General features: G+C 40.4%; 1 long non-coding RNA gene across 1 annotated transcript; it reads left to right on the forward strand.

Moving 5' to 3' along the window:
* Positions 1-14972: 14972 nt before the first annotated feature.
* Positions 14973-24849, forward strand: LOC120891661 (uncharacterized). Its single transcript, XR_005736163.2, has 2 exons — positions 14973-18752; positions 19677-24849. It is a non-coding gene; the product is annotated as an uncharacterized LOC120891661 (long non-coding RNA).
* The last annotated feature ends 943 nt before the right edge of the window (positions 24850-25792 follow it).

Raw genomic sequence — 25792 nt, forward strand, 5'->3', positions numbered from 1 at the left:
ACTCCTTTTCCTGCCTTTGTGGTGATGATGGCAGGAGTGGAGGGGCAGCATTTCTAACTCACTGGAGATGCCCAGATAGAAAAAGTATTCTTGAAAACACTGTAAGAAAACTGAACCAACCCTGTCACCAACTTCCTCCAGAATTCTTGTTCTGTGAGGCAATCGTGATAATGATCTTATTGTTCCAGGCATGTTTAATCATCCATTAAATTGCCAGTACCAACTGGGCGTGCGTGGTGGTATATGACTCTAATCCCAGTGGCTCTGCAGACTGAGGCAGGAGTATGGCAAATTCAAAGCCAGCCTCAGCAGAAGTTAGGCACTAAGCAATTCCGTGAGACCTTGTCTCTAAATAAAATACAAAATAGGGCTGGGGATGTGGTTCAGTGGCCAAGTGCCCCTGAGTTCAATCCTTGGTGCCCCCCTCAAAAAAAAAAACCAACCAATTACTAGTACCACCAAAAAAAATGTTAATGTATAGCTATTTCAATAATGTTAGGCACAAATTCTTAAAGATGCAGAGTAGAGAGAGGTGATTTGGCCAGAGGAAATCAGGGAGGATGGTTTAGATTTCGTGAACTTTGAGCTGGGTTTTAAAGAACAAGTGGAAAGCTCACTAGGTAGAAAAAGCAGGGAAGAACATCCAGGTAGAGGAAGGGTATGTGGAATGGCTCAGAGCCAGGAGGAGGGCCATGGCCTCTCTGGACTTGTATCTGGGTTTAGATGCCAGAGTCTTTTAGATGCTTGGTAGAATAGACTTGTGATGTTTGTGGGCTTAATGTTCATTTATATGTGGCCTTTGAAGGTTTTAAATTAGGCATATAGTCGGAAATGTGCAATTACTTGTAATTTGTTCAAGACTTGAATGTACACTTTGGTGGCTTTGAGTTTTTAAAGTGGAGTGGATGATAGGGCAGTGGGCAAGGGAAAGGCAGGGCACACAGTGCAGTCTCCAAGATCTCTGTGTTCCCCCCCCCCCTTTATAACTTGGTAACTTTCATGAAGTATTAGACATTTGGTTCTTGTGTTGGTCCAGGTCATCTGAGAAGCAGATGCCAAGACAGAATTAAACATGCAAGGATTAAGTATGCAGAGATGTCATTAGGGGACCGTCTTGTGGAGGAGATGGAGAGGGTGCAGGGTGTGTCCATCAGACTGGGATGCCCTGTGATGTAGAGACCAGGACAGTGGAGGATGCATTGGTTGGAAGTGCCCTCAGCCACTGTGCAAGCTAAGAAAGGCTCTGAGGGGCCTTGGGGAAGTCTCCAAGCCCAAGCTGCTGCAGTCAGAGAAGTCCCCTGTTACCCAGGAGTGAGTCTGCCTCAGTGTCCCTGCCTGTCCCCCTTAGAGCAGCCATTGGGAAACACAACCTCAGCACAACATGGCAATGGATTTCAGGGCACTGCTGCTGGGGCCTGTCATTCTACTCCCTGAGGTTGGAGGTTTGCAAGGATATTCTGTTTCATTCCAAAAACTTGTCCTGGGGTTGGGGTGGGGGACTACTAGAACTGGTAATGGAAGGATAAAAAAAAAAATACTTTATGCATTTCAATAGGTAAAGTTCTTAATCTTTTTTGAGGTCACAGAACTCCTTTAGAATTTGATTTCAGCAATGGACTCTCAGAAAAAATGTACATACACAAAAGCACCCTGGTCTAGCAAGATGCCTTGACCTCATCTCAAGTTCTGAAACCTCCAGCTTTTCCACAGCTGGCTCCCCAGTGTCTGCTGCAGCAGCCCCATAGCATTCCACACACTGACATCTGGACGCCTTCTGCCAAGGGCTTGTCCTGCTTCCCGGACAGACTCATGAAGCTGCAGGCTCGTGTGCACTTGGAAGACACCTTGGCTGAGAGTCCGTATGTCTTGCCTCTCAGGGCCTCTATGGGTTCACCACCCACACTCAAAACTATCTCTGAGTCCTCCCTTCTTATTAATTCCTAGAATCCCTGGAGAATGAGGTTGCTTCTGTGTTCAGACCTTGACCTTGGCCTTGGCCACTCGGTCAGTTGCAGCCTCTTCCCATCTTTCTCATTCCCTGAGCCCTTTGTCTGAAATTTGAGTTGACAACCTAGACTGTGATCTTGATTTCATCCTTAACACTTAAGGGCAGATATCCTCTTTTTATGTTCCCCTGGATCCTATGCTCACATAACTATAATAATCAAATATATAATACACACACTGTCCCCCCCGGTAGTGAAAATCCATATGCAGTTGATTCTTTTTTATCCACAGAGGTGTGCTCTATACAGCTGCTGTACACACTGAATTAGCAAATATAAAACCATTGCTGCCAGGTGTGGTGGTGCATACCAGTAATCCCAGCAGCTCGGGAGGCTGAGGCAGGAGGATCGTGAGTTTCAAGCCAGCCTCAGCAACAGCAAGGCAGTAAGCAATTCAGTGAGCCCCTATTTCTAAATAAAATACAAAATTGGGCTGGGAATGTGGCTCAGGGGTTGAGTGCCCCTGTGTTCAATTCCTGGTATCCCCCTACCAAAAAAAAAAAAAAAAACCAATAAAAACAACATAAAAACCTTTGCTGCTGCAGGAAGTGCATCCACATGCAAACCTGTCTTACATAGATTATAATTTTAAATACTAAAACCAACTCATCTGAGTAGATTCTCTTTTCTTTCTTTCTTTTTTTTTTTTTTAAAGGAAAAGTAGAGTTCAGAAGTGTTACATGATTTGCCCATGGCTCCAGTAACAGGAGCCAGAGATGGAATTCAAAGCTGTCCAATTGGCCAGCGCAGGAGCTTGAGAACTGCTCTGCCTCTGCCCCTGCCCCTACCCCTACCCTTGCCCCTGCCCTTGTGGTCTCCACTCTCTGCTCTTTGCAGTACCAGAGCTGAAGCCAGAAGGCCAGGCCTCGCCCGGTTACACCTCAGATGGGAATGTGCTTGTTGGAACATCTCCCCCCACTTTTTTTCCATTCTATTGATGTCTGCAAATGACCACTAAAACATGCAAGTATTTATGTTGGTGTTACAAATAAAATAAATAAGAGTCCATAGAAAAATCTGTAAATAGGAATCCATAGACAATAAAAATTCATTGTATTAGGTTAAAAAAATCAAAATTTCCAACAGGGTATATGGTGAAACGTGTGTCTTTCCTTCTCTACCCTCCAATACCCCAATTCTCCCAGCCCTTTGCCCTCCAAGAACTGCTCTTATGGATCTCTTATTTTTCCTTCAGAGGTAACTTCTACAGCATCTTAGACTAAATGAGTGGTTAAGAATAGAGGGTTTGAATCTCTAGCAATTAGAGAAATGCAAATCAAAACTACGCTAGAATTTCATCTCACTCCAGTCAGATTGGCAGCTATTAAGAACAAAAACAACAATAAGTGTTGGCGAGGATGTGGGGAAAAAGGCACAGTTGTACATTGCTCGTGGGACTGAAAATTGGTGCAGCCAATATGGAAAGCAGTATAGAGATTCCTTGGAAAACTTGGAATGGAACCACCATTTGACCAGCTATCCCAATCCTTGGTCTATACCCAAAGGACTTAAAAAGAACATACTACAGGGACGCAGCCACATCAATGTTTATGGAACCAACCTATATTCCCTTCAGTAGATGAATGGATAAAGAAAATGTGATACACACACACACACACATATACACACACACAATGGAATATTACTCAGCAATAAAAGAGAATAAAATCATGGTTGGAGGTAAATGGATGGAGTTAGAGAATATAATACTAAGTGAAGTTAGTCAATCCCCCCAAAACAAATGCTGAATGCTTTCTCTGATATATGAAGGCTGATTCATAGTGGGGTTGGGAGGAGGAGCATGGGAGAATTAAATGAACTCCTGACAGGGCAGAGGTGTGGGAGGGGAAGGGAGGGGGCATGGGGGTAGAAAAGACAGTGGAATGAGATGGTCATCATTACTCTAAGTACATGTATGAAGACACAAATGGTGTCAATATACTTTGTATACAACCAGAGATATGAAAAATTGTGCTCTGTATGTGTAATATGAATTGTAATGCATTTTGCTGTCATATATAACAAAGTAGAATAAAAAAAATTAAAAAAAAGAATAGGGGGTTTGAGTTTGAACAGATCTAGCTTTAAAAGAACATTTAAGCATGGGGAGGTTATTCAATCCCTCTAAGCCTCAGTTTGCATAGCTCTAAATTGGAGGCAATACTCTTGCCTTCTATGTGAGCTGAGAGGATTGGACACTGAACCACGGGGAGCACTTGTCAGTCTTCTAGTGCTTCCAGTCGTCTTCTGGGTCTACACTGTGGCTCTGACTTCCCTATCCTATGGTCTTTAACTCACCGACATGTCCTCATCCTTGGGTCCAATTTCACAGAAGGATTTGGCTGGAGAGAGTGCTTGAATGATTGTGGCTTTTCTGTGCATACCAAACCACCATGTCTAGTTAGAGGACTAAAGCAGGGTGGCAAGGATTTTGTTTTTTAAAGGACTTGTACAAATCAGGTCTTGGCTTTAGCTGTAGCTAAATACAGAGAGTTATAGGATGATAGGAACTAAAGGAGAAGAGAGATGCAAAGAAATATGGTAGCATTACCTCTCCCAGCACCAGCACCAATGTTGCAGCCAGTGGTCTTTCCTTCCACGTACAAGTCTGTCCCCAGTGGAGAAACCAGTTTCCTCCCAGGAAAGCTAAGCATTCTTCCTTTCTGAATAGGTTTTAAGAATTTGACCTACTTGAAAGGATCTAGGTGAAACTGATTCCCTTGAAAGAATTAAATAGTTTTATCTCCTAGCAAGAACAATTATTTTCCCATTATTTTCAAATTTTCTTACTTTCCTAGATGTGTAACCAACCATTGGCAGAGCCTGTAGGATGAATTTAGCTGACAAGCTACCATTCATATAAGGAAAGTCAAGGTTGTATCTTACTCAGATCTTTTCTACAATCCGCTAGCATATAAATACAATTAAAAATAAAATAGAAGACCGTCATGGGAAAATTAATCTGTACTTGAATCATTTAACTTTTTATATTCTAGTTGTTTCTATAAGAGCTAGAATAGTGATATTTTCCTGCTTTGGCTATCTATTCAGATTGAATTCCTATTCTACTTTTATGGACTTCAAAGAGAAAAAGACAACATTTATAGGAAGTTTTTGTTTTGAGAAGGTCTTCAGAGACTTACTTGCCGCCCCCCCTTTTTTTGGTACTGGGGATTGAACCCAGGACCTTGTGCATGCAAGGCAAGCACTCTACCTACTGAGCTATATCCTCAGCCTTTACTTATCTTTTAAAAGAAAATGAAAACCCTTCTCTTCTCTTACTTGTGCAGGTACAGCTGTCATTGTAAATATAAACTTAGATTTCTCAAAGTCTTGTTTTTTAATTTAGGAATAGACTTATCTTCATGATTCTTGTGCTTTTCCTGTATGTTTAAACTTTTTGTTTAAAAAAAGAATGTAACTTCAAAATATGTATCCCCCAATATATTCAAGTTAAAGTAAAATTCATTCAGGTGATTAAATGAGAAATTCTTCCTTCCCACCTCTGAAGTCCCAACTCGGGAGCTATTCTTGGAAGGGCAGGAGGCTTTTGCTACTGGACTCTGCAGAATTGCTGACTGCAAACCTTATCATGGGACACTCACTGCCTACCTCCAAGTTCTAGGTCGAGGTGTGAGCTAGAGCTAATCATTAGATCCTGCCCACAATCTCATTTCTGGCCTGGAGAGGTTAAAACAAACAATAAGCAATTCTTTCTTGGCAGTCTGCAGGCTGTACTATAATTATTCAAAAATGTTTTCTCTTTGCAGATCTCAGTGAGATGAACTGGGAAATTCTCACCTGATCATTTAGTTCCATTTATAACTTAGAAAATGAAAAACTGTTTCATTTTAGATGAAACACTGTTCATTTCTCCATGTCTCCCGGCAGATTTTCATAATTTGTGCCCCTCACTGTGTTGCTCCCTGCATGTCTGTGGCCAATTTCTCCCTTTTTATAGGGACACCAGTCTTATTGGAAGAGTATCCACCCTCCTCCAGGATGACATCATCTCAACTAATTACCTCTGCAGTGACTCTATTTCCAAATAAGCCCCCGGTGGATTGTGGATCGGTGGTCCTTGAAGGGAAAAACATTCCCTACCTGTGCCAAATGGTGACTTCTTCTAATACTGTGAAACCAAGCTGGGATGATTACATTTTAAATTGTATGCCCAAATACCAGAGGAGAATCAATCATACTGGGTATGGGAACAGGAGAGAGGGAACAGCACCCAGTGGAACTGTATGCTCAGCAGTCAGACTGCAATTTCTTTCTTTAATATTTCCATTTTAATTGAAAAAATTATGTGTTCTTGGTATTCTACTGTAGAAGTTGTACTTTTTAAGGGGTGTAATCAAAATATTTGAGCAAGTGCATTTCCTATGAAAATATACTATAGAAGACTTGGGATAAGGGCAGGCGCAGGGGCACATACCTGTAATCCCAGCGGCTGGGGAGGCTGAGGCAGGAGGATCAGGAGTTCAAAGCCAGCCTCAGCAATGGTGAGGTACCAAGCAACTCAGTGAGACCCTGTCTCTAAATAAAATATTGAAAAAAAATATAGAGCTGAGGATTTGGCTCAGTGGTTGAGTGTCCCTGAGTTCAATCCCTGGGACACCCCTGCAAAAGAAGGGGCACCTCGTGAATGGCCATCAAAAAGTCCCTTTGCAAACCATCACTCTAGAGCAAATCAAACAAGCATTCCCAAGAACTTCGTTTTATTTACTATAGTACCTCCCCCTTCACGTCTATCAGCACTGCCTCCCCTCCCCCTCACACCAGCATGCACATACACACACGCTTGACTCAGCATCACCAAGAGATTGTTTAGAACTCAGTAATCATGACTTTCATTCCAGCAGAGCACAAATCATATTCCATAGTTACACAGAGACAGTCCCGGGAATATAAGAGACTCTTCACCAAACCTGCCACCTCTCCCAGAACTGGTTTGCACTACTTCTCAGAAGTTCTCAGGCAGATCTCCAAGGGGACATCACACACAGACAAAGAAGAATGACCGCCTCAGGTTTTCCAAGCCCCTTCACAAGATGACTCGCCTGATTTTCTAATTTCATTTCTTCATCACATTCTGCTTCTAAGCTCCACCACACTGACTACCCAGGATCTTTGAATGTGCCATTTCTTCCAACCCTAAAACTTTTTGTGTGTCATTTCCTCAGCTTGGCATGTCTTCTTTCTACGTCCTTCCTTCTGCCTCCGAACTCCTACCCATCCTTCAAAACAGGGCAAACGTTCTTGGTTCTCCAGGAAGCCCTGCTCACTCCTCTAGGCAGAGTGATGTTCTCCTTTCTGCAGAGACAAGCCCTGTCCACAGGGAGGTAGTGTGGCTCACATGGAAGGGCGTAGGCTTGAAGCCCCCCGCGGACCTGGGGATGAAATCCAGCTCTTCCTGACCACTTGGGCAAGTTCCAAATCTTGGCGGAGTCTCTGTTCCCCCCACAGTAAATGGAAATAATAATGCATGGCCTGCAGCTCCCCAAAAGGATAGGAAATGAAGAATTTGATAAAACAGATCCATACACGGACTGCTTCTGTGGAGAACAGCTTCAATATCATGCACATTATTTTAAGATGTTTCTGGTTGTGTATGTGCAAGGCTGCATCCTGCATGGTTAGTGGGAAAACATGTATCCTGCAGGGAGCAGAGACTGCTTTAGAATTTTAGCTCTACTACTTAAGTCTAGGGAAAGGGACTTTCAATTAGAGCTTGGTTTTCTAATCTGCAAAATGGGAATAATTGTATTTACCACTTAGATTCAATAAAATAATAATTGCTAACATTACTGAAGTCTTAGGATGTTCTAGGTATAGTTCTAAGTACTTCATATGTGAAGTTATGAAGTTATGAACTGCATAACCTCAGGAAGCCACTCGGAGATATTATTATGCCTATATTAGTAGAGAAAGAGATAGAGGAAGTCAGGTAAGGTGCATGGTCCAAGGTCACACACGGTGAAGCCAGAGCTTGTGCCCAGGCAGGCTGGCTCCAGAGCCAGAGCTTGTGCCTCTTGCACTTAATGTGTTGCCTAGCACAACTTTGCACTTGGTCTACACAGGGTAAGGTATATACTTTGCATGAATGCAAAAGAAAATGTGAGGCTTCTTGTTCAAAAAATGAGAAAAAGTATCCTTAAAGGCAATAAAGCATAAAACTTTTACTTTGCTTTCACCATAAATATTATTTATTTTATTTGTTTTTTATTTATACAAGACAGTAGAGTACATTTTGATATTATACATACATAGAATATAACTTCCCATTCTTGGTTGCACATGATGCAGAATTACACTGGTTGTGTATTCATACATGATCTTAGGAAAGTTATGTCTGATTCATTCTACTGTCTTTTCCATTCTCATCCCCCTCTCTTGGCTTCATTCCCCTTTGTCTAATCCAATGAACTTCTATTATTTCTTCTTATTGTGTGTAGCATCTACATATCAGAGAGAACATTTTATGGCTGAGTAATATTCCATTGTGTATATACCCACATATTCTTAATCCATTTATCTGTTGAAGGGCACTGGGTAAATTCCATAGCTTAGCTATTGTGAATTGAGCTGCTATAAACATTTATGTGGCTGCATCACTGCAGTATGCTGATTTTTTAAAAGTATTTTTTGGTTGTAGTTGACACAATACCTTTATTTTATTTATTTTTATGTGGTGCTAAGGATGGAACCCAGAACCTCGCACGTGCTAGGCAAGCACTCTACCGCTGAGCCACAACCCCAGTCCTATAGCATGCTGATTTTAAGTCCTTTGGGTATATGCTGAGGAGGGGGATAGCTGGGTCAAATGGTGGTTCCATTCCAAGTTTTCTGAGGAATCTCCATCCCGCTTTCCCGAGAGTGTATGATGTAGTATTTTTAATTTGATATAAATATGCCCTGGCAACCCATATATAAGACACTTGCAGAAACTTTAATTGAGCAATAAAGTTATCATATGTGGTATTTTTAAACTCAGTGTAGGTTTTTATAGGTGTCCTATGTCTAGGATACTGGGACATAACGGGTTAACATTTCATTCTCTGAGTGCAGAACTTCAGAGGTGCTGGGGCATGTGGGCAGCACAGGCCTGCGGAGATCCCTTCTCAGTCCATCCCAGTTTATCACTGTACACAGCCCTAACCCCTGTGATGGTGACCCCCCCCCCCCAGGGGACTGCATCCTTGACATCCTCGGTGTCTGATTGGGGTGTGGGAGCTGATCAGGGAGGGTGAGAGGGTGGCCCGCAGACTCACCTGCCCAACACATGGCTGTCAAGTGCCAGCCTGGAACCTGCGCTTGGGTTTGGAGAAGGGGGTTGGGACTGTGGGTGCTCCGGGCTAGATCCTCCTGGTGCCCTGGCACCTTCTGGGTGGACAGGATGGTGGAATGCAGGCCCCACTCTGGGGTCTCAACCCAGTAGTGAGGATGGAGAACCTGATCACCTGATTGGTCCAGAGCTTTGGGGGTTGGGTCAGCTGGCTGAGAACCTGTCACCAGGGGTGGGAAGATGATGAGGCAGGACTGCCTGGGAGCTCAGGGGCCTCTTGCCCTGTGCATATGCAAGGCTGAACTTATTAGGAAACTCAAGAGACATATTCAGGAGCAATAAAACCTCGTGTGGAGGCAGGTGGAGGATCTAAGGTGGGGATGCTGTGTGGCTACATTGGTCCCACTAGGGAAGCCTGTCCTCAGTCTAGGGATGAATGTCATCTGCTCTCCAATAGACACAAAGGGAACTTTGAAGTTCTCAGCTTTTTTTTTTTTTTTTTTTAGTTGAGATGAACACACAGTATCTTTATTTATTTTTATGGGGTGCTGAGGATCGAGCCCAATGCCCCACATAGGTGAGGCAAGTGCTTTACCCCTGAGCTACAGCCCCAGCCCAGTTCTCAGCTTTTAATAGGTATTGAGAATTTCTTTCCTTATTCTGGCCTGAATAAAGCAAAATATATATATATTCTCTTTGGACAAAGATAATATTGCAAATCAGGACATGCTTTTGTTTTGTAATTATTATTTGTTTTTCGTTATGAGCAATACTGACAAAGTGCTATGAAAGAACTAAACACCTGTGAATCTTTTAAATATTTTTTTCTTTTCTTCTTGAGGACTGTCTGTAGACTTAAAATCTCACATGCCCACAAGGTCAATATGGTCTAATTCTAGGGAAATGAGATCCATTTCTACTGAGGGAGAAGGCGTTTACTTTTGATGTGGATATATAATACTTACCACATGTGGCCACAAGGCAAACCCAAATCCTCCATCACAGGGGACATGGCTGTGACATTAAACAAACAGCAGGTGATGAGATGGAGTAAAACCACGGTGGGGAGTCCTCGATTCTGAGGCTTCCACTCAATAACCCATTCAAGTGTACAAGTCACTTAAAGGTGCTCTCTGGGGACTGTATTGTCACAAGCAATGAGATGTACTCTAGCCATCTTCCCAGTGTTTTCCTCACCTTGAATATGCTGTGCATGCTGCTTCTTGCAAAGTCAGGACAATATCATGCTCTCACAGCTTTCAAGGGTATGTGGCTCTGTGGTGTAGATGACATTCATTGATCCTGGCTGTTTTTTTTTTTTTTTTTTTTCCCTTCCTTTCCATACCTTTTATCATCAATAGAGCCAAAAGAACAGAAATGGTGCCTGGCTGTATGTTCTATTTGAAATTTTCAAACAAGGGTGTTTTGAAATGGCTAGATGCTGAGTGGCACCAATAATGATAATTTAGCATAAAAAAAGATCATTCTCCCAAGTTTCAGGTGTCTCTAGGATTTAGCAGAAGTTCTTTCCAAAAGTTATTTTTTTTCTGCATGAAAAAGGGGGCCGAAGGGTGTGATTTTCTTCTGGTTTTTCAGTGTAGAAATCTAGTGTGTTAAGAAGGTCATCTTTGTTTGTATTAATCTTATTTCTTTTATTCTCAATGTAGCTTCATTTTTATCCCATCATCCCTTATTTTTCATTATTCCTTTATTTTCCTCCACATGACTTATCATTGCTTGATTCATTTTATATTTCCTTGCTTGCTTGATTTTTGTCTTTCATCTCCAACAAAGTATAAGTTTCATAGTCACAAGGAACCTGTTGTCTCCTTCTCTGCTACTTGCCTAGCACCTTGCACAGTGACCGGCAGGTAGTGATGATGACATCAATAGCCAGTATTTATCAGATGAATGCCTGACAATGTTCTAAAGCACTTGACAATAATATGACCCAATCCTGACCACAGCTCTTAGAGATAAATATATTTTAATTTCTATTTTACAAATGAGAAAACTGAAACAGAAAAATGAAGCAAATTTCTTCCAAATCACACAATTGGGAATTGGGAGAGTCACGTTCAAACCTAGGCCATGTGGTTGCAGCCTCTGCACCTGCCTGTTAGGAGCTTAGCTAGCTCCACAGGAGGGACAGGAACATTGTCTTGTTTCCTGCTCTGCCCAAAGTACATACTAGGCTCTCAATAAATATATTTTTTTTGAGTAGATAACATTCAGTTCAGGAGTGGTGTCCTGGCAGAGAAGGTAGTGGCCATCAAGGACAGGGACAAGGTCCGGGCGAGTGAAAGGCACTGGCTCCTTCTTCAGCAGGGTTAGCTGGGATCTGTTGTTCTTAAGGGGCATGTGGAGGCTGCTCTTGGCCCTCCCACCCCTATTCCTCTTCTCTCCACCCTTCTCTCCCCATGGGTGCAACTCTAGGGGCTGGGGTCACTCTGGATTCACAAGGTCAGCTCTGAGAGTGGTAGGGCAGATCTGTCCAGTGCCCGTGTAACTGATCCCTTTGATGTGGAGCTGTGTCCGTGGTGTCTACACACGGGCCTGGCCTGGGTGTTCAGCTTGTAGTGTCCTGAATCTCATCAGAGGCCCCCATAAGTTGCTTGGCCCTAGAACTATGGACTCTATTGATGCATGTTAGATTTGCTTGATATTCTTTGTAAGTAGCTGTCTCTGGAGGCCAGTGTTTGACTTCCCTTTTCTTGTCAAACTTAAAGTGCTCCAAGATGTGTGTGTGTGTGTGTATGTGTGTGTGTGTGTATGTGTGTGTGTGTGTGTGTGTGTGTGTGTATGTATGTGGGGGGGGCGTGGGTGTATGTGTGTGGGGGGGCGTGGGTGTATGTGTACATGTATTCAATTATTGTGACTGGGCCCAGAAAACATTTGGATCAGCCTTAGAAGTTAGGTATAAATCATTCAGTTTCTTTTGTTCTCACTTGTCATCACACAGCTGTTAAGTGGTAAGTCAGCCTAAGGCAGCTTTGGAAAAGAACCCTAACTCTGTGTGTGTGTGTGTGTGTGTATGTGTGTGCACGTGCACGTGCATGTAGGTTAGTGAACCTGGGAGAGAGGGAGAGGGAAGGAGGGGAGTTACAGCTGCAAGCTCAGATTTCAAGTATCAGAACACCAGGGTGTTTCTTCGGTTGGGACTGATAAACTTTGCAGCCTATTAACGCACCCAGTGGGGGTCATTGTACTTTGCATATTTGGAGGTAACATATACCACCCCCACCTGGACACAAAGGCTGCCTTGGGAATGAGCTGGCTAACCACATTTGAGGGAATGCCTTTCAACTAAGAAGGAAATGAGCAGAATAAAGGGTTCTTTATTTGTGGGAACCCAACAAGCTGAATCTTGCTTCTGTTACTAAGGAATTGGTTTTAGCATCAAGGTATGACATAAAACCATAAAACTGAACAAAGAAATAGAATTGCTGATTAACAATTAAGTGCTGATAAATATGAGGGATGCCTGGGGACTATTTCAGACTTTTGTACAACATGGGAAGTATGTTATAACATGATACTCCTTCTTCTTCGGCAGGCAAATATCTTATTTCTTATCAAGTATTCTCATATAGGGTTTGTGAGCTCTTATTTTATAATAAGGAATAAGGAAATGTGATTCATGTTTTTAGTTTATCAGTGTTGTTGGTTTTTAAACTATCTTGCTCCTGGAAGATGCAATAAGTTGGAAAGAGATTTGTGCTATGGATGCAGACAAGTAGGGTGGGAAAGAGAAGAAATGTGGCAATGTACAACCTGATGGTCAGGTCAGGCCTGCCGAGGGGAGGACTTATGATCAAACATTTCAGAGAGGCAAGGAGTTAGATATGCAGCTATCTGGGAAGGCATTTAGGGAAGGGCAAAGTCAATGCAAAGACCAGGGAGTAAGCACACTCAGCACATGTGGTACAAGTGAGTGAGTAGTGGGATTTTAGGAGAGAACAGAAGGCAAGATCTTTTAGATCCTTAAAAGACTTTGACTTTTATTCTGGAAGAAGAGGGAGGCCTTGCACATCTTTGAGCTTAAGGATGACTTGATCAGACTTGTTTAGAAGCTAAAGTCTGATTGTACTCTGGACAGGCAATAAGAGAAGTAGAGATACCTATATGAAGGCTATCGTTGTAATCTAGGTGTCTTAGTTCAGTATTGCTGTGTAACAAGTTATCCCAAACCTAGCAGACTGAAGCAACAAACACCAAGTCACATTTCTGTGGGTCGAGAAGTTGGCCATGTCTTGGCTGTGTCCTGTGGTCACAGCCAAGGCTCCAGCCATTCAGGCTTAATTAGGGGAGGATTCACTTCCAAGCTCACTCACATGGAAGCCAGTTCCTTGGGGGTTGGCTGGAGTCTTGGGTTTCTTCCTAGAATCTGGTTAGAGACCATCATTCCTAGCCACAAGGACCTCTCCATGGGGTGGCTTACAACATGGCAGCTTATTTTAGGAGAACAAGCAAGCAAGCAGGGGTGGGGGGAGTGTCCCAGTCAGAGGGAGAACACAGTCTTTTAAAACCTCATCTCAGAAGTGATCTCCCAATAGTTTGCTATGTTTATTTGTTAGAAACCAGTCATTATATCCCACAAACACTCATGGGGAAGGGATTGCACAAGGATGTGAATACCAGGAGGAGGTGATCACTGTAAGCAATTTTAAAAGTTGCCTAACATACTTGGCAGTAGAAATGGTGAGGAGAGACAAAACACATTAAAAATATGGGAATCATAATCCATGATCTCTTACTCTGTAGATGATTTAAAAACACCTTATGTAATATCTGTGGCTTTGATTTTTCTACTTTAAATGTAAAATCTATTCATCTCCTTCTCTATAAACAGTTCAGACTTGAAGAGTTTAAATAACTAGCCCAAGTTTGCATAGTTGGTCAGTGATTTTGATAGGGAGCAAGTATTTAAGTGCCAGCAGTCTGATTCTACTACCTACTGCTCTTAATCTCCAGAGTATGCCAGAGAGCATGAAATGGCTGGAACTGTTCTTAAAGATGCAAAGTGCTCTACAGATACAAGTGTATCAATGATTAACTGTGTGAACACGAGAATAAAAACAGCTTGGTTTTAAAGAATGTTCATTCTAAAACATGATGCCCATGTTCATTTTGCGGTGAGGAAAAATGGAGCAGTTCTGGGGAAAAGATGGAACCCTTTTGTCCGTCTGTGTGTTTCCATTGTGGTAGAATCAGAAACCATTCCTGCTGTAGTGATCTGCTTCTACAAAGTATGGCAACACTTAGATGCTGCTTGGAATAAAACCACATGGATTTTGACCTAATGCTCAATAACTAAGTCTGGAGAAGAAAGCAGAGTTTAGGAACAGATGACTTGTGTGGAGATGGTTCTGTTTTTAACCAAGAAAGCATGTGACTCTCTCAAAAGCTGCAGGCCTCACAGGACCCTGTAATTGAATGAAGTCTGGATTGAAGTGAGTTCTACAAAGGTCTAGGGAGTTCATAGTTGAAGCTTATGGACTGAGCTAGACTAGCTTGTGGCACTATGAATAGAAGCACATGAGACTGCAAAATCACACTGAGAATAAAACAAGGCAAAAGCCTTGGTGGCATTTGGCTAATGCAGATGGTTCTATTTATTCTGATATTAATATAGAAATTCTTGCTTCCTCATGAGGAGTTTTTTTTTTTTTTTTTTTTTTTTTGCATGGTGGATCTTTTACCCTAACTTTATTTTATACTAGTTATAGCATTATATTTTAAAGAAGTTTCTTGGTACCACACAGTCAAGATTACTATTTTTTTTCTAGACTAATAATCTCTGTCATTTACTTGGAGTATTTAGATCATTTATGTTTAATGCAATTGGTAGTGTAGTTAGTTTGCCATTTGTTTTTTATGTGTAGCATTTATTTTCTGTTTCTATGAATTTGACTACTTTATATGCCTCCTGTAAGTGGTGTTATATAGTATTTATCTTTTTTTCATTTTGTGGCTGTCAATTTGAGACACTGCTTTCAATTCTTTTATATTCATACCAGAAGTGGGATTGCTGAATCATATCTATTTTTAATATTCTGAGGAAACACCGTACTGTTTCATAGCAGTTGCACCATTTTATAGCTCCACCAACAATGCATACACAGGATCCCAACTTCTCCACTTGTCTGTCAACACTTGTTATTTTCTCTCTTTGTTTTCCCAGTAGCTGTCCTAATGGCTTTGAGATGATAGCTCACTGTGGTTTTAATTTGCATTTCTCTCATGATCAGTGCTATGAACATCTTTTCTTATGCTTATTGGCTATTTATATGTTATCTTTAAAGAAAAGACTATTTGAATCCTTTTCCTATTTTTAAAATTAGGTTATTTGATATTTTTTTTGTTTAGTTGTAAGAGTTCTGTGCATTTTCTAGATATTGACTCCTTATCAGATACATGATTTTCAAATATTCTGTGTTATGCTGCAGGTTGCTTTTTTAATGACTTTTTCGAGTCCTTTGCTGACTAAAAGCTTTTAAGTTTGATGTAGCCCATTTGTCTATTTTTGCTTTTATTTCCTGTGAACACTTGTTTATTCTTTCACTTAGCACTTTTAGATCCTGGTTTTTTTTTCTCCTGGCTTATGGAGTTTCTAAACAGATGTCTGGTATTCTTATCCTTGTTTTTCTGTACTTAATGTGACTTTTTGCTCCATAGTCTTTTTTGAAAATAGATTCTTTCTTCACTTCTGTCTTTAAACAATTTGTATCATGTTGTCCTTCAGCCAAACCACCTTTAGTAGTTTTTTTTTTCTTTGTATTTTTTCTTTTGGGATTTGCTGAGCATCTTAAACAGCTATATACTGTATTTTGTTCTTATTTTTAGTTATTTGCAGAGGAAGGATAATTCCAGAGCTTGTCATTCCCTAATGGAAGTGAGTTTTCCATAACTGTATCGAAAACTTGTCTCCCATAGACTTTATGCACCTCTAGGACAGACCTGGTAATGGAAGTCAACATAGGAGTTCTGAAAAAGTTAAATTAATGAATGAAACCTGGAATTGGGTTGAACTACATAAAATGGACATTTTTGATGATTTTTAATCTATATAATTTATATGGTGTAACTTTATATTTCTAATTTGGATTCGTTAAGAAAAGCAGAATCTGTAGAGGTAGTTACACTTTTAGGGTTAGATCTAACCAAGGGTGGATTTGTGTGTGTGTATGTGTGTGTGTGTATTAAATATGTCTGGAACTATCATCTGAAAGTCCAAAAACACCTATGTTGACTTCATTTTTCAAGTAGAACATTCTAGGTCTATCTTTGTGACTTTAGGTTTTTAGGTATTTTCTTTGGAGAGGGAGTCTGCAGTTCTCTTTCTCTTCTGGGGTGTATAGTTCATCAAGGGAGCATATGCTCATTCCTCTTTGCCTCCATGGACTTGTGTCCAAAGACAAGAGGTTTTTATAGGAGAAGACTTTAACCTTGTCCTCGTCAGGTGATCCAGCACAGTGACCTGGTTTCTATGACCTGGTCTGGGATCTTTAATAGGATTGGGGTTGAACTCTTTGTAAGGAAAACAATGTTCTGCTGATTGTTGACATGTGGTTGTGAGAGCCAGAAGTGACACAGGATTTGGGCACCTATGATAGAACTGTACTGTTGTTTCAAGGCTTTATGCACAACAGGAGAGTAAAGCTTAGTAAGTACCTTAATAGGACGATGAAGAAAATGTTAAAGTTACGGTATTGACAATAATTATCTGTTATGGTTTTAGTTTTGTACTTTCATAATATTTAGAACATATTACATAAATTTAGAAAAAAAAGTGTTTTATAGGTGACCAGATTGAAATGAATTTCATTTAACATAGCATACTTGCTTGGGAAAATTATTCTGTCGACTTCCTGCAAAAGATATAAACGAGGTGACCCACGACCCAGTGGGTTTGGTATCCTTGCTTTTTGGAATTCAAATCGCCCTTGCATGTTGGCAGCAGTGTTTTCTATATAAAGTTGGGTAGATGGTTGATATGGGTTGGATTTGGCTCCCTTAAATTTATACATTGAAGCACAAAACTCTAGGACTTCAGAATGTGATCCTTATTTAGAGAGACGATGGTTACAAAATTAATAAAATTTAAGCAAGGTCATTAGGGTGGGCCCCAATCCACTGGGACAGGTTTCCTACAAGATGAGGGGACTTGAACAAAGAAATATGCATAGAGGGAAGACCATGTGAAGAGACAGGAGAAGAAGGCTATCTGCAAGCCAAGGAGAAAGGCCTACAACAGGCCTGAACTTCAGCTTCCAGAAGAAACTAACTCTGACAACACCTTGTCTCTGACTTCTGCTTTCCAGAACTGTGAGACAATTGTTGTTTGTGGCACTTTGTTATAGCAGAACTAGAGAACTAATAAAAGCGCTTTTGCAAAAGCACATGCTATAGACTGACTGGTGGTAGGAAGAAGAAGCATGTTAAAGAACAGGGGCCCCCAAGCAAACTTCTGGAAACTGTTAGATTATTTTATAAGGTGGGTAATCAGTTCTTCTCTTTATCTGTTTTGTGGATGAATACAAATCCACCCAGACTGAAAAGAATAAGGAAAGTGGTCAGCGCCAGTCACAGGTTCACCAAGGGCTCCTTAATTTATGCTCATCTGATGGGGAGGAATTTTGAAGAAGTACAATGAAGCCTGAATTTTTTGTGTCAGTTGTGAAGAGATTTTATAACTTCAAAAAAGATTATTTAGGGTGCCTGATTGAGAAGAACATACAAACGCTAAATTTTACTCCTGGCCCTTGAGAAACTTTATGTCATATTGCAACAGGATTATTTTATACTCTGAAGGATTATGAGCGGTACAGAGCATGATTAAATCTTATTATTTTACTGAAGTGTTTAGGGCTTCTAGTTTCTCTCTCTACTTCTCTGATGCTTTTTCTTTCTATCTCCTACAAATTGTGTGGGTGACAGTGCAATTTTTTTTTCATCCCTGACTCATTCTTTTACTTACTTGCTCTTCTGATTATAATGAAAGGTTTTATTGCAGTTAAAATGGCAACCATCCTGATGGACAAAACAGATTGATGTCCAAATGTTACCTCCCAAATAGTGAGAATGTATTAATGGTGGAAATAAAAAAGCCTCAAGACACTGAGTAAGTGAATCATGGCTGTGAGGGGCCTGGGCCTGTTGTCAGTCTGTTCCCATTGATGTCATTCCCAATTCTCTGACCATTGTATAATTTAAAATTCACTTGGTCAGTGTTTCTCAGCTTGATTACAACAGTTCCCAGGCTGTGAGGAGTTAAGCCAAAGAAGTTTTTATTAATTTTCCTTCTCCCTAAAGACTTTAGGCTTGCTGTTTCAAAGAAAGCTAGAGACCACAATGAGCCAACTATTTGGTGAGAAGTTTCTCCTCTGGGAGAGAGCTGTTAGCTGAGATTCCAGCCTTTCAAATGTCAAATGTTACTCATTCCTGCTTTGGCTCTGGTGAGTATGTGTAGTCCTTCTCTTTTATTTTAATTTGAGAATGTTTGCTTCCACTGGTAGCTCAGGGAACTTTTACTCACTGTTTGAAATCTAACCCTGGAACACAAAAGTATGACTAATCCTACTTACTGGAATTTCAGTGTTTTCATCAAGGCTGCAGTTTCCATTTCCAATTTTATATAATAAGGGGCAGAATCCCAACTGGCAAACATACTCCTTTTCTTTTTTTGGTTGATGTGCATCAAAATATCTGTGTTATCAAAGGGGAAGTTTCAAGATGGCAAATTTTTTTTTTTTTTCAATTGAAAGGAAACTTGTCTTCAAGATTATTTGGAGAGAAGATAGTTCATGAAATCAGAGCCTGGCCAAGACAGTCACTCAGTGGAGCACTTCTGAATCTTTCAGCCGCTTTCCATCTACTGTAGAGAAAGGATATTAGGTTATCTCCAGGAGGAATGGTATATACAGTGGAGTCACAGCCAATGGAAAGATTTGAGAGCAACTTACAAATATTCATGCCACGGCAGTGAGGTGGTTAGGCAATCACTGTGGTGCCATGGAAGGATGAAAGAGATCAGCTAACCCAAACCAAGTTTCTGTGTTCTTCTATGGCAATCTTTTATTACTTTCTTATGTCGTTAGAGTTCCAAATATGGATTTCTGGAATGCTGTTGAGAAACTCTGATGAGGAAGTTCTAGTGGAATTGGGTTCAGACTCACTCACCAGACAATTCTTTTAAGGCAAGATCTGACAGGCTTGAAGGGGAATATAGATATTCGTTTGGAATATCTTAAAAGAGAACTCCAAACCCTGCTGCTCAAAAACATTCATTTGGAGAATTAAAAACATAGACAATTAAATTCCATTTCAGAGTTTCTGGTTCAGTGGATCAATGTATTTACTTTTTTTTTTTTTTCCTTCAGATTATTCTGGGCATAGTCATGACTGGGGATTTCCGGTTCCAACGCCTGTTTATAACTTCAACAACAAAGAAATTCTTCTGAATTATTGGATCAAATGCGTAGGATTTGTTGAGTTTGGCATGTAAAGGCAAAACGTTTTGCTTTCTGTTTATGATCTATAAAACAACTCTGAATCTGTTATTTGGCTTCTTTACCTTCTCACTGGTTGGCATGCTTTTGGGTCAATTGATAAGCATTCAGCTGGAATCTTTCTTGGAAATACAATGTCCTAAACCTGGACGATACATTCATTTTCTCTATACCTACTGATTCACAGTCTTAGGGAGCCCAGACTTCCATTCTTATATAAGATTCATAGGTGAGTTTGAAGAGCTACTAAGTTTTGAGAATAACTGAGTTAGACTAATGAGGTAGAGTATTTATTGGCGTTGGATACTAATTGAAGTGTAATTGCCTATACATAAATCATGCTAATTTAATTATAATTGTTACCACTATTCATTTCACTAGTTTATGATTAGGCTTTGTATTTGATCAACGAATATTTAGTAACGTTCATGAATCCAGTTAAGAGAGGAGGCAAGAGAGGTAACAACTTATCTTGGTAGGATGTGTAGAAGTTTGGGAGGCAGGACTGTGGTGGTAAGAACAGTGAGGGAAGCGAACTTGATCTTGGGTCTTGGGTAGTGCCTGGGGAATTAGTGGGGGGCATATTGGGTGTATAGAAGTAGTCTAAATGAAAACTCTTACCTCTGCAGATTATTCAGAAATTTTCTGTTTATAGTCAGGCACTGGAAATATGGTACTGAATAGTTAGACACAATCTTGGGTCTTGTGGAGATGCACCTCAAAATGAAATCTCAATTTATGAAAAAAGGGATTATAGAATACAAAGTAACCATATGTTCATCAACTCTATGCCAGTTTGTGGGAATAGTGTGAGACTTGCTAGAATCAAAGGCTTCAGACTTTATTAGATTCCATATTGAGCTTCTTCATGTCCTTAAACACAAATATGGAACTGAAAGATAGACAAATCTGAGCAGCTGAGACATGGAGTTTAGCTCCCAAGGCCAAAGGACTATGTGATAGTGTTATTATTTATTTGCTTATTTATTTTTAACAGTCTAGGGACTTTTTCTCAGAAGACCTATCCATTTTTTTTTCTTGTGATTTTCTTCCATACTCTTTAGAAAATCCCAAAGATTGTAATTTTCTTAAGATCAGGAATTTCTTAGTTTAAATCTTTTTCCAATCACATGCTGCAAAATGACTTCAACTATTACTATGAATGATACTAGGACAGAGATAATTTGTCTCTCATACTTTCAAAAGCAATTATAGCATACCTTCAAATATAATTCACACATTAATAACTTTTTCCTTAATGAACAATAAAAGCTTCTGTTTCATTATAAAAATCTTTTGACTAAGTGGCAGCTGGAGATTGGACTTTGTGCTAATACTTAAGTTAATTGCATCTCCTGTTAATATTGTCTTAGTGGGGGCCATTAAGTAGGATTATGACTGGTCACAGTGTGTTTTCCTAATTCTTCTGTGAATTCCTGCAATTCCTTCTTCCTCAGGTGTCTGATCTTCCACAGAGGAGGGGGTACTAGGGGAGTTTTGGGCAGTATTCATCTTGATTTAGACATCATCATCATCTCTCCTTGAAGGCAGAGCCACTGGAAATGTCAGTAGCTTTCTGAAAGATTCATTTCCACGCCCGTCTTTCTGCCACACCATTCCACCCCAGGCTGCAGAAGCCCTGCATATTATTTGCCAATCCCAAAGATAGAACTTGAAGGACTCAATGGAGAGGGTTTGGACACTATTACTCATGTGCTTCTTGGGACAGATGGAGGGCCACACTGCCTACGAGCAGGGAGAGTGCATGAGATAGTTTGCATGACAACTGTGCAGATGGCTTTCTTTAGAAGTTTCATGAATACCTTCCTTTACTGTGTAGCCAAGGCTTTCTGCTTTGATCCCCACCTAAAGATTGGAGTTGAGGGAAGCAGCCAGTTTCCCTTCTCCTTATGTTCCTTATCACTTTCTTTGAAGTCCTTGTTATCTCACCCAGGAACAACAGGCCTCCATAGGCACTGCGGGGTATTTACCCCAACACCCACAGTTTGGCCCACATGGTCAACTGGAATTCGAACATAAGATTAGAAGGAAAACGCTGTTTACCAGTCCTCAAGCACGTCTGACCTAAAATGTACAGCAGTGTTCCCTTGAATCTGAAGAATAATCTCATCGACTTAAAAAAAAAAAAACTTTTATATTTTCAAAACGAAATGACAAATTTTCAGCAGTGAGAAACTCTGAAGGATAAAGTGTCTCTGAAAATCATGTCATGTATTCCATTCTCAATGGAATGTTTAAAAGCTGAATAGCACCGCATTAGGATGTTAATTCATGTTTTGGGTTTAGTTTCATAGCTCAACATCTGGTATTTATTATGGGTTCACCTGAGGTTTAGTTTATGTTTTTAATGATACAGTTCCTTGATGGAAGATCATTTGAGAGATTGATTCTTCACACCAGGTTCTCTTCTCCCTGGGCAGTTCTCTTATCGTCAGATATTTGGCCTTTTTCCTTCCAGTGCCAGAAACTCCCAGCAGATGTCATTGTAAGGCAGATTTGTTTAGCAAAGCTTTTTTTTTTTTTTTTTTTTAGAATAGCAAATAGAGTTGCTCATAATCGTGATGTGCATATGGGGTGCTGGATTTAATTCATTCTCATCTCCCTAGGGTGGGGATTGTTATAAAGAGACTCCTGGGACTCCTTCTTGACATGCCATAATGTGGGAGAATAGCTGCCCTCAATATAAAGAAGAGAACAGAGAACTGAGGTCTTGCTCCCGAGCATTTCCTGGGCTACTTCTAGCCCTGCTTGGATCAGCACAAGGCATGGGACTGTGCTCTGAATGGGACAAGAAGAGGCTTGGGAGGAGATAGCTGCATAGACACATGGGGACCACATGAGGGAGATGGGATTTCCAATGAGACAGCTCTGCTGATTCTAGACCCCCTGGCTCTTAGTACTGCAGGGAAAATATAAATGAGCATCCAAATGTGTGTCCTTACCTCACCCAAAGGAGCACGTATAGCTGGTTTTTGTCTGACAAAGAAGGAAAGCTACGTTGGAACTCCCTAGCTTATTTTATGGATATCAAATTCAGGTAAAAAAGATAGCCTTTCAGCCTGGGTCCCTCCATAATCCCTTGCCCCAGCAAAGGCCTGGACATCTCAATTTATTTGCTACAAATATAAATGAAAGTCAAAGTAAATTCTCATGAGTTTCCATGTAGACCTATGTTGATACATTTTTGTCTCCTGGGAAGATCTCATTCTGTTACTTTATAGTATTGTAGGAGCTCATCATTTTTCCATTGCTTAATTTGATTTTTTAAAATGATTGTCCTCTGGGGAAGTCTCATCCCCAAAACCAGAACTATACTTTGTATGATAGAGGGTTAATCAAAGCATTAAATTGCTTGGGAATTTTTAATACAATGTATCTTGGGAATTTTTGATATAATATGTCTCTATGCTATAAAACTGCAGGCTCTTGGCCAAGAGCACAGTGCATCCAAGTGGTGGGGTCAGCATGAGGAGCCTGGCAGGAAGACATTTGCTTACTTGCAATAGGACAGCTAGCACAGATCATTTAAAATCTAGACCTGTACACCTCTCCTAGGCATTTTAAATGAATGCTGTTTCCCCCTAAGCATTAGTTCTTGTAAAGGAATGGTGCAATCAGTTTGAGAAGATAATGTAAAGAAATATTTATCAGAATAAGCAGATTCTACAGTCAATAGGTCAAATGGAAAAAGTAGATTGCAACTGTCATTCTCTATCAGAAAAAAAATTAATTAGAGTGGGCATATGTAATTCCTATTTCAATGAAAGCAACAATTTTTCTGAAAGGATATGAAGAATCACTTCCATGTAACTTAGAGACATTTCCATCACTGAATTTAAGCATCTGGGGAGAATTCCCCACGCAACTCTAGGCGCATGTGAGACTGGGATTGATCTTTGAGCTTTGCAGCCATGAGCCAAGATTCTGACAATTCCCTTTTTGTCAGCGGGATATTGTTTTGGGGATGAAATCTTATATAACCTTGGCACAGAGTATCCCCCATTTTCTGCTTCTGCGTGAGTGACTTGCGCTGAACTGTTGGTGTTCCTGGACTTTGTTCCAATTTCAGAATACAATGACTTTAGACAGCTCGGGGTGGGAAGAAAGAACACAAGCTTTCAAAATGTTATTTTGAAAAAAAAAAAATTTAAAACTTTATTTTAATAGTCAGGGGGCTTAAGGTACTGGAAAGGGTGCTGGACTTGGTGTTGGGATTTGGGGTTCTTGCCCCCACTTCTGTCCTTTGTGATCTTGGCTGTGATGTGGGAATCCATCTGTGGGTGAACTGAGCCATGTTTGAGCCATTAGAAGAGGAAGCCTGGTCTTGGGAACTCCTAGTGGGAACCCTCTGAGTGAGAGAACTCCTACTTCACGTTGACACCCTGACTTAGCTCACAGCTCAAGTTCAAGCACAGCCTCCCAGAGATGGGTATAGCCTGCCAAATGCCAATCAACCTGTCTACTTCAAGACCCGAGCTACACTGAGAAATAAAAACTGAAACAAGACTCCTCCCTCTGAAATCTTATCCCTGCCTTTGATGTACTCCCCCTTAAATAAAGAATTGGGGCCTTTTTCAGTGTTCAGTTATAGTTCCCCTCAGGACTGGAAGATCCATCAGACGTTCCACTTTTTAAATCTAATCTTTGGCTTTGTCTTATTTCTTACTGATTATTTCAGACTTTCTATTTTCTCAGGCAGCTTACACCTCCTGAGGAGGAACCTGCTCTGTCTGTAAGAGTGCTGGCCACCCCCACCACTGCGACATTTTAATCTAAGTCTTCTTTCTTCAAAGTAGGGGATAGGAAAGGTAGCAGAATACAACAGTCACTAATAAGCCATTATGTAAAAATGTGAGTATGTAACAGAAGTGAGTCTGTATTATGTATTTGGGGAGTACAAAACCCAATTGAGTCAAATGTATGAAAGATGATATGTCTTGAGCTCTGTAATGTTTTGAACAATCAATAAAAAAAAAAAAAAAAAAATAAAAAAAAAATAAAAAAAAAAAAAAAAAAAAAAGAACAGATTTTTAAAACTCTATTGAGAAAACTTTAACCCTAGTTGCATTTTCTTTCTCAGGAATTCTCACCTCACCAGGATTTTGTTTTGTTTTGTTTTTGGTACCAGGGATTGAACCCAGAGGCATTTAACCACTACATTTCCAGCACTATTTTTATTTTTTGTTTTGATACAGGGTCTTGCTAAGTTGCTTAGGGCTTCACTAAGTTGCTGAGGCTGGCCTTGAACTTGCAATCTTCTTATCTCAACTTTGAGCCACTGGGATTATAGGTGTGCATCATTATGACCACCTCACCAGGGTTTTGAAGTTTGTTTTGGAGAAAAATATTAAAATAGAATAACATCTAAAATCAGTGATATGCTACATTTTGGATACTTTGATTCTATTTGTATGTTTGTAGTCCACTTTGTTGATGAAGAAAGTGGGGTAGAGCCTGCCTTAATTTTTAGACTGTGGTCTAAAAACTGCATAACTCAGGCAGTAAGAAAGCCCCTAGCAGTATAAATTTTGATTCTGTTCTTTCTTAATCTCTTACTCTGTTTAGATTGGATAGGACTTTTGCCATGGGGTTTTAATATGGTTGAAAAGATACCACAGTCTGTAGCTGACCAGGCTTCTCTGTCTCCCAAGAAAGGCTTAATAGATTCTTATTTTTAAGCTTAAAATACTATACGTTTAAGAAAGGAGCAAGCAGTACATTTTCAGGGCACAATATGTGGAGGCTCAAGATGAAACTATGTATGTTTTTCTTTTGACCTTCAGGGTGGGAAGCAGTTTGGTACCAACTTCCACCAATACAATTCCTGCTACATTCAGTTAGAAAAGGAGAAAATTAGACTTCAACAGTAGTAGGCACCATCATGGCCCCAGTAACCATGATAGATACTCACCTGTAGGTGTTTGGGCTTGCTGAGTGCCTATATGGACATCATTGTGTTTAATTCT

The sequence above is a fragment of the Ictidomys tridecemlineatus genome, chromosome 2 (assembly GCF_052094955.1).
Source record: "Ictidomys tridecemlineatus isolate mIctTri1 chromosome 2, mIctTri1.hap1, whole genome shotgun sequence".
Lineage (NCBI taxonomy): Eukaryota > Metazoa > Chordata > Mammalia > Rodentia > Sciuridae > Ictidomys > Ictidomys tridecemlineatus.